This window comes from Ochotona curzoniae, unplaced genomic scaffold, assembly GCF_017591425.1.
Source record: "Ochotona curzoniae isolate NIBS_2020 unplaced genomic scaffold, NIBS_Ocur_1.0 scaffold_4506, whole genome shotgun sequence".
NCBI classification, from domain to species: Eukaryota; Metazoa; Chordata; class Mammalia; order Lagomorpha; family Ochotonidae; genus Ochotona; species Ochotona curzoniae.
In genome coordinates this window covers 75,863,783-75,872,908 of record NW_024467119.1, presented here as the reverse complement: position 1 = coordinate 75,872,908, position 9,126 = coordinate 75,863,783, and positions in this window count along the sequence as shown.

Sequence of the window (9,126 nt, the reverse complement as noted above, 5' to 3'; positions counted from 1 at the left end):
TCAAAAAGTTAATAGTACTCGTTAGGCCTCCTCTTATTAATTCATGGAGGCACCGAAAGAATCCATTGCTTTGCAAATGTTTATTGAAGCATCCAATTCCCAGAAAAATATAAGAGTCGCCAAGACAAAGCATGGCAGGACTAGCAAGTAGGCAGTGGCCACTGGGGGACATCAGTGATCTCAGAGAAGATGCAGAAACCTTAAGAAGCACAGCCTCAGGCTCCCAAAGCACCTGGATTTTTTTTTCTTTCAAAACATTCATTTTTTAATAGCTGCATAGTCAACAAAAAAAATTAATGCATGTTGGATTTGTTTCTCATAAAATGACTCAATCCAAGACATTTGATTCTACAGAAAGGGTAATGAACTGCTATGACATTTTAAACTTAGCTATTTGGAGACTGGTATAGCAAAGTGGGTGGGAGATTCATTTTCTCCCTTTTGCATGGGCAACAGCATGAGTTTGGGAGTCAGAAATGTGTGAGTTGAAGTGAAGCTCACTGCTTACTAGGGGGCTTGGCCTCTTTGCTTGCCAGTTGCAATAGCTATTCTGTGCTAGCACTTTGTGTCAACTAATGTCTAAAAGAAAAAATATCTAAATAATTTATCACAACATATGGTCACAAAAATAATTACCAATTGTACCCTGTGCAATAGCTAAATCCTCACCTTGCAAGTTCCTGGATCCCATATGGTTGCCAGTTCCTGTCTGGGCTGCTCTGCTTCCCATCCAGCTCCCTGCTTGTTGCCTGGGAAAGCAGTTGAGGATGGCCCAAAGCCTTGGGACCCTGCAGTTCATGGGAGAGCCAGTATATTTAGACATTTATTTCTTTATTATTAGAAAGTCAAACTTACAGAGAGAAAGAGTGACAGAGAGAAGAAGGATCTTTCCATCTGTAGGTTCATTCCCCAAGTCGCCACAAAATCTCCAGCTGAGTAATCCAAAACCAGGAGGCAGGAACTTTTCCCTCATTTCCCACATGGGTACAGGGTTACAAGGCTTTGGGTCATCCTTGACTACTTTCCCAGGCCACAGCAAGGCGCCAGAGAGGAGGCACCATGGAACCAGTGCCCATGTGGGATCCAGTTGCATGCAAGGAGAGGACTTTGGCTACTAGGCTACGTCTCAGGTTCCCAAAATAAATATCTTTTTTAAAAAACCAATAAATATATGTATTCTCTGAAATCAACCATGTTTACATTAATAATGACCTGGGACAAGGTCCTTATAAGTTAATTATAATAATCTTAACTTTCCTTTTTGCTACCTCAAAATGAAAGGTTTCCTTCTTGCAGAGAAAAGGTTACTGTGTGAAGAAACATTGGGAGAGTTGTGAAGTTTCTCTGACTGTAAGGCAGTCAGGGAGGGGATTCTGCTCAGTGGCACTACCTCTACAAGCCCTTTCCCTGGAGGGATGCTTCCAACTGCCCGTCATCCACGTGCCTTGGCCAAGTGCTTGTGTTTTAGGTTCTGAGTTAGGTGAGATACATAGCACTGTATGCCCTAGAACTGGACAAACTGCTTTGGTGTAGACAACTCAGTTGGCCATGAAATGAATATGATACAGGATGACCAAGGAACAGATGATCAGTGCAGCAAAAGCTTAGGTCAGTTAGATCTATAGGGATCTGGACCCACATCCAATGAATGGCATTCCTGGTTGCCGGGTATGACAACTTTCTGAAGGGTATTTTTTTTTAAATCATCCCTAAAGAAGATAATGGAAGACCTACCAACTTCATAGGATTCTAAAAGAGCAGTGAATTCAAGGTTTCTTGGTTTAACTGCTTGCAGGAGCAGGGAGATCCAGTCCCCTCATCTATCTGGTTGGGTGTTTGGTGCCAGGTGACTGAGCCCAGGTTCCCAGAGTGTGAGCAAAGGCTACGTCAGCTGAGTCACTTCTAGAGCTGGTCTTTCCAAGTATTTCATTTTTCCTTTATTAACCTCATAATCTATAGGGAGACCATCTTCTAAAGCATGCGGCCACCACTCAGAGATTCCCATCCTGCATCAGACTTTAGGTGAGGGAGAAAGTAAATATTCATTGTCTCTTACCACTGTTATTTCAGAGTTTACATCTTTTATAACAACATATTCCCAAATATCTTGACTCTCGTGGGAATGTATAATTCTTTACAACTTGTGAAGAATTGCTACAAATGCTTGCAAAACGGTATTTTACAACACTCAAAGCAAATTTTGTTTACTGATTACCTTTCAGTAATTTCATCTTCTAAATAAAAGAAAATCTGAATTCTTGGCAATGTCTAAAAGACTGCATAAGTTGACTCCTGCCTCTCTCACTGTCCCATAACCTAAACCCTCCCTTTGTTCACTGCATTCCATGTAAACTCAACATTTTCAAGAATAAATAATGGATGTGTCACAACTTGAGGTCTTTACATTGGTCATTCACATGGCTGCTTTGCCTTTGCTTTCTGCTCAAATGTTCCTTGCAAATAACACTATTCTTGGAGAATTTCTCTCCCATCTGAATATCGGCAGTAGTGTTATCTAATCATTTACAAGTTTAATGCTTCTCTCTTCCCTTCCCTTTTCTTTACCCCATTAAGGTCAGGTGCCTTATGTGGATGAACTCTGACCCACCCCTCTGTCTAAACTAGTATTAATACACAGTTCATATTCTCCTCTCTGTGTGTGTGCATGTGTGTGTTTAACAAATGAACAGGTTTTCCCCTATAAACCCTGGTGGCAATACAAGGTACATGTTATAGGACTCGATAGGTTTCTGGAAAAAGACAACCTGTCAAGGAGATATACCCAAATATGTGTGTACTGAGTTAGATATAATCCAACAAAATGGTATCTCCACCTGGAACATAAATGTGAACTTCACTTTATTTGGAATGAGATGAATACAGATGTGATGAAGCTAAATTGAAGTCATACTGGATTAGAGTGGATTCTCAATCCCACATGACTGATGCCCTTACAAAAGGAGGAGTATTTTATCACAGAGACTCAGACACATGCAGAGAATATCACATAAAGATGAAGCCAACGAGCACTAAGGAAAGAGCACGGGGACATCCGCTAGAGTCTTAGTGGAGCTCTTGGCTCTGCTGACTAATTCATTTCAGAGAGAATATAATTTTCTCATTTTAAATTTCCAGGTGTGTGATATTCTGATGCAGTCATATAAATATCTAAAAAGCAAATATATGTAACTCTAGTAGGATTGCAGGGATCTACTAAATCTAAACTTATCCTTCTGGCATCAGCATTTCCTCTAATTTAACATAAATGGAGTCCTATCCGACCAGTGTGTGACTTCAGTAAAACTAATCGCTTATCCAAATGTTTCTCAATATTCCTAGGGTCCTCTTGTAATATTCTCTCAGAATCAAGGTGGTAACATTCTTTGACCAGTTTGATCTTCCTAACATAAGAATTTGGACAACTCCTCTATTACTCAGACTGCAGTTGCTTAAACAATACTGAAGCTTAAAGGATAAATAATGAAATTACATAATCACAATAATTAAAACTGATTGTGAAAGATTCTAACTCCCAGCATCTGTTGGACATTCTGACGGTGAGGGCTATTTTGGGCTGTCTCCTTTTATCATTTGAAGTCCACCACATGCCTCCATATCATACTCTCTTGTTCTCAAGATATGATTCTCCTAGTGACTCATAAGGGTAGTCCCAGCAGTGGAGAGTCCACCAATGAATGGCACAAATTATGTCATGAAAAATCTTAGCACCAGAAATAGACAACTTCCTTTTCGTGAGAAATTCCTAGAGATCACGCTGTTCTCTTTATCTGATTTAAAAGACAGCAAACTCTAAGTGAAAATATCACTTAATGAAAAAAATGGTTAAAAGACCGTTAGTACACAATAAATTAGAGAAAGTGACTTAAAAACTAATATATATTAAAATGCCTATGTAATAAAAATAAAATTAACATTAAAAAGGCATTGGTGTTGGAGATTCTCGCAAGGAAGTGAATATGGGATTGGTATCTGTGAAACCAAAAGAACTTGCACATTTATTAGGACAATACCAGAATATCAAGAGCAGAGGTGCCAGCAAGCTGGTATGCTGATAGCTTATTCTCAGCAATGGAGATGAAGAAGTATTATAGGGAGGACCAATGAAGATTTTCAAGCAAGAGAATTCCAAAGGGAAGCAGAGAGAGAAATTGTTCTCTGTATAAAACCAGAGACAGAAAGAAGTAGTCCTCAGAGAGACAAGATAGAAGCAGCTTTCTTTCCCTAAGGGACTCAGACATTGCACATGTGACTCTCGGTAAGCAAGCCCAGCACAGGTCTTGAGCAAGGATATGGAACTCTCATGAGGTTTCCCTCGCAGTGTCCTTGGAGGATGGGGAAGGCATGGGACGCAAGAATTCTGAAACTCTCTAGGCCTCATTATTTAGACCAAGAAATACAAAAAGAAAATATCTCCATCTTTTTGGCCATATTAAGCTAACTGAAAAACAAGTCGACATCACAGGTAGAGGCGAGCTAGCTGGCCTAATATTTGCTTTATCCATAGCAATTTCCATGGCCATTTCCTCCCTCTAGATTGTTTTAACATTTTACTAGATTATAAAATAACATATAATCACTGTAAATTTTTCAAAGGAAATGCTGGGAAGTGTAAAAAAAAACATAAAAATGACTAACATAGCAGGCACTATGGTGCAACAGTAAGGTTAAACTATGATTAGAAATACCCACATTCCATATGGCAGTGGTTAGATTCAGACTCAGATATTCCCATTACTTCTGATCCAGGTTGTTGTTAATATGCCTATGTGTGAGGCAGTGGATGGTGATTCCAGTGCTTGGCTCCTGTTGCCAACTGGTAGACCTGAATGAGTTACTGGATCTTGGCTGCTTCTTGGTCTCACCCTGGCTGTTGATGGCATTTTCAGAGTGAACCAATGAATGCATAGAAAAGATCTTTTGGCCACTCTTCCTTTAAGTAAATAATTTTTAAATGACTTATAATCTCATTATAAGGAATCATTACAGGTAACCTTTTAGTGTAACATTTCTAGTAATTCTTATTCATATATTGTTACCAATAGCTAGTTGAATCTATACAAAGAAAATCAGCTTTTCTTCATTATTTTCAACATTTTTGTTCCATTAGCAAAATGTGTGGATTATTCCCTGGCCAATCAATTTTCTGGTTATCGGTAGAAGTATAATTTATCTCAGGTTGAATTTGTTTTATTTTATTATTAGTGAAGTGAAACATGTTAAATTCTCTTTTGCGTGTTGATTAAATTCTCATTGTGAATCACTAACAGGGAAAATTGAAAGATTAAAAATATTAAGAGCAAAAGAAATAAGCTACTTAATCTGCATGAAGTTAGCTTCATATCCCATGGGTTGAGGGACTGGCATCACAAGATGGCCCTGCTTCAGCTCATGCTGGAAAATCCTGACCAACTTCATACAACTTGGTGATTCCCACACCTCCATCCATTGGTTCCAATGCTTACCAGCATCGTCCACAGAACTTCCAGGGAAAGTTCTGTGGCTTATAAAAAACCCCAGAAACTCAGATGAAAGATGCAGAGAGTAAGCTATGGGGCTGAGGGATCCATGCTCTCTCCAGTTGTGCCACCCTACCAGCAGTTCCACCTGTTCACTAACCTAGAAATGTTCTAAACCGCATCTTTTGAGTTTCTGGAAGGCTTCTACATAAGCACCAAAGTAATTCATTGGCCCGAGGGGATAGCGTCATATCTCCAGCCCCTTTAAACTCCCCTGGGTCAAGTGATAGAACTGAAAGTTCAAATCCCATAACTACATGGTATTTCTGCTTGACAGTGAGGTTGTCTAGGGGGTTGAAGCCACCAGTCATTTCATCAGCCTACAGAACGACAGATCATTTCACAGAACCCAAAGATTTTACAAACTGAGTGTCAGGAAACTGGGAGAGCTGATAGGAAATATTAGACAAAATATTGAGGTTGTACTAGTGGGTTGGCCTGATTCTTATTGTTTTTTCCAAACAGTATGATATAATAGTTGTTTGCATAGTATTTACTTGGAGCTACATGTGAATACCTAGAGATGATATAAAGTATAGGGTAAATAATATGCAGATACTATGCCTTGCTATATAAAGGAGTTGAATACCCGTGATTTTTTAGTATCTTGATAGTTGACGGTTTCCTAGAATGAATCTAGTGTGGCTACTGATCAATAACTATTTCTTTTTATGTCAAAGCACAGACCTGAATGATACATCTATATCATATTCCATTATAGGAATATACTAAAATATAAGGAGCCACACTCCCACCTCTGAGAAATCATGATTGTATCTTAGATATAGACATTCCATGCTTCTAATCCAGCTTATTACTAACGTATTAATTGTAATTTTATGTTGTGTGTGTGAGTGATAGAATATAGAAACTAATATCAAGCTTCAATTTCAATATGATAAAGATATACTTGTCAATATGGCTCACACAGTATTTCTAGGGGTGAGCAATGTAACAGGTTAAGCTACAACCTGGGAAGCTTGAACCCCACATCAGCGCACTGGGATCTAGTAGCAGCTGCTACATGTTTCTGAGCCAACTGATGTATCCTGCTGAACAGCCCTTCTGGTGTGCTTGGAAGACAACAGATAATGGCCCAAGTACTTTGGTTCCTGAAATCTTTAAAATGATAAATTTGGGGGATATTGATAGTGAAGTTAGGGTATGAACTTTTTAAGAATCTTGATATTAGAATTTACTCCACAAAGTTGAATGTATTTAAAAAAACCTTTAGTAAATGCAGATTTATTTTTACTATATCTTACAACTTCAGATATCAACATTTGCTTTTTTTGTCAATTTGATAATCTAAAAATACATCATTTAAGTTTCTTTTTATTAGTGAAGTGAAAAATGCTAAATTCCTTTTTTGTGGGTTGATTAAATTTTCATTGTAAATCATTAACAGGAGAAATTGCAAGATGAAAAAACATTAAGACCAAAAGAAATAAACTACATAGTTTGAAATATAAAAATAAAGAATTTATATGCATCATGACCAGGGTGTAGTGTTATGGGACAGGGTGTCAAACCTTTGTTGGGATATCCACAGCTCATATGAGAATGTTGATTTGGATCCTACTATTCTTACCTCCTTGGAGGCAGCAGGTCTTGGCTCCAGTCCCTGCCACCAATGTGGGACATGCAGATGGAGTTTAAGGCTCCTGGCTTCTGTCTGACCCAGAGCTGGCTGCTGCAGACAATTGGAAACTGAAAAGGAGGTGGATGATCCCTTCCCCACCTCTGTCATTCTACCTTTCAATAAACAAATAAATAAACTTTAATATCATGCTAGCGTTCTTACTGTGTTCAACACAAGAAATGTACATAAACAATTGAATTTCCAAGCATCAAAGACATATACATCTGTGTAGTAACTTGTTACTGCCATACCTGTTCATAACATAGCTATAAATACTCTGACAATCTATTAATTTAAAGGCCGAAGCAGCCACTGTGAAGCACTCATTATTGTGATAATTTAAGGTTTCTTTGCTAGAAATTGTGTCTAAAAGGAGGGGATGGTAATGATCTGGGTGACAAACTAATAAAGACTGAGAGAGAATGACTGGTCCCAAGTAGAAATGAATTAGCTGTTGTCCTAGGCAACAGCTATGGAGTTTCATAGCTATTGAAGGGAAACAAAGTACATCTTGTATAGGGACGACAGAATTTGGGAGCAGCATTTGGCACAGCAAGTTGAGCCACTACCCAGAATGCCAGCATTCCATGTGAGTGTAGCCATTTGGGGAGTGAACCAATGGATGGAAAATTGTCTCAAACTCTGCCTTTCAATTAAATAAAGAGAAAAGAATCTGTTTTAGTCATGTAAACTTATGCCCAGAGACCAAGGTTAAGGACAAGTGTACCATGCAAAGAATTTGTATTGCGATTTATTCTTAGGGACAGTGGCTAACCATTATCACTGTCCACTCATTATTTTGGCCATGTATAGATTCCTGCTGCCATGCATAGCAAGGATGGGCAACATTTTTCTGCCAAGGGCCACTTTAATATTTACAACATCATTCATGATCCATACAACGTGATCAGCCTAAAAATGAACATGCTGTGGATTTATTGAATTTCAGGTCATGTTTGCAGTTGCTTTGGTAAGTCCAAACCGAATGATTTCATGGACTGTATGTCAACGAGGGTTGGAGGTTCCCCATTCCTGGAGGAAGTGCTATGGTTTTGAATGCCGCTGTGACAGCCCATTTAACTGCCATTGTACTAATCATAAAGGCTGAACCCCAGTAGAAGTAGTAAACCCTCATGGATGGATTCAGGCTGTTAGTGTCCTAATGAGCTTATGACAAAAATTGGTCTGTCATGAAATGAGCGGGTAAGGTTGTCCTTTCCTCCCATGTGCATGGGATCACTCCCCATGTAACATCTGTCATGGTGGCCTTGCTGTTGATAAAGATGCAGAAACGAAAGTGCACTGAAGTAGAAAAGTTGGGTCTGTAATCCAAAGGACACTACAGCACCCTTGAATCCAGGTTCCTAATTCCATGGCACATATGCTCATATTAGTAGCATTCCCTGAACATGATGAGGGAATCCTAGTAAGATCTTTAAGACATATTGTTTTTAAATTGGTTAAGCTTTTAATCATAAACTAATGCTTCCATCTCATCAGCAATGAGATTTTGCTAAGGTTTCTTAGCTAAATAGTTCCGACTTACCCAATCTTGATTGTTAATATTTTGTGTGAATTTGACTGAGTTGGGATATGCCTGGACAACTGACAAAGCACTTTTGGGGGGATTGTCTGTGAGGATGTTTATTGATGGGATTAGCGTCTGAATTAGCATGCTGTGAAGATTCACCCACGGGAACTGGATGGCCACAGCGCTATCCTTCCTGGACCGAAGAGGTCCGAAATTAAAGGAGGGCTCTGACTCTGTCATCTAGCATGTGCCATCTTCTCCTGCCCACAGGGTTCCAAGTTGTCTGATCCTTGGCACTCAGTCTTCCATGACTTTCCACCTCCCTTACAAACCACCTGAGGGCTCAGAACTTGAGACTCAGATGGAATTACTCACCAACTGTGCTGGCACCAGTTTTCATATGGCAGACAGCAAAA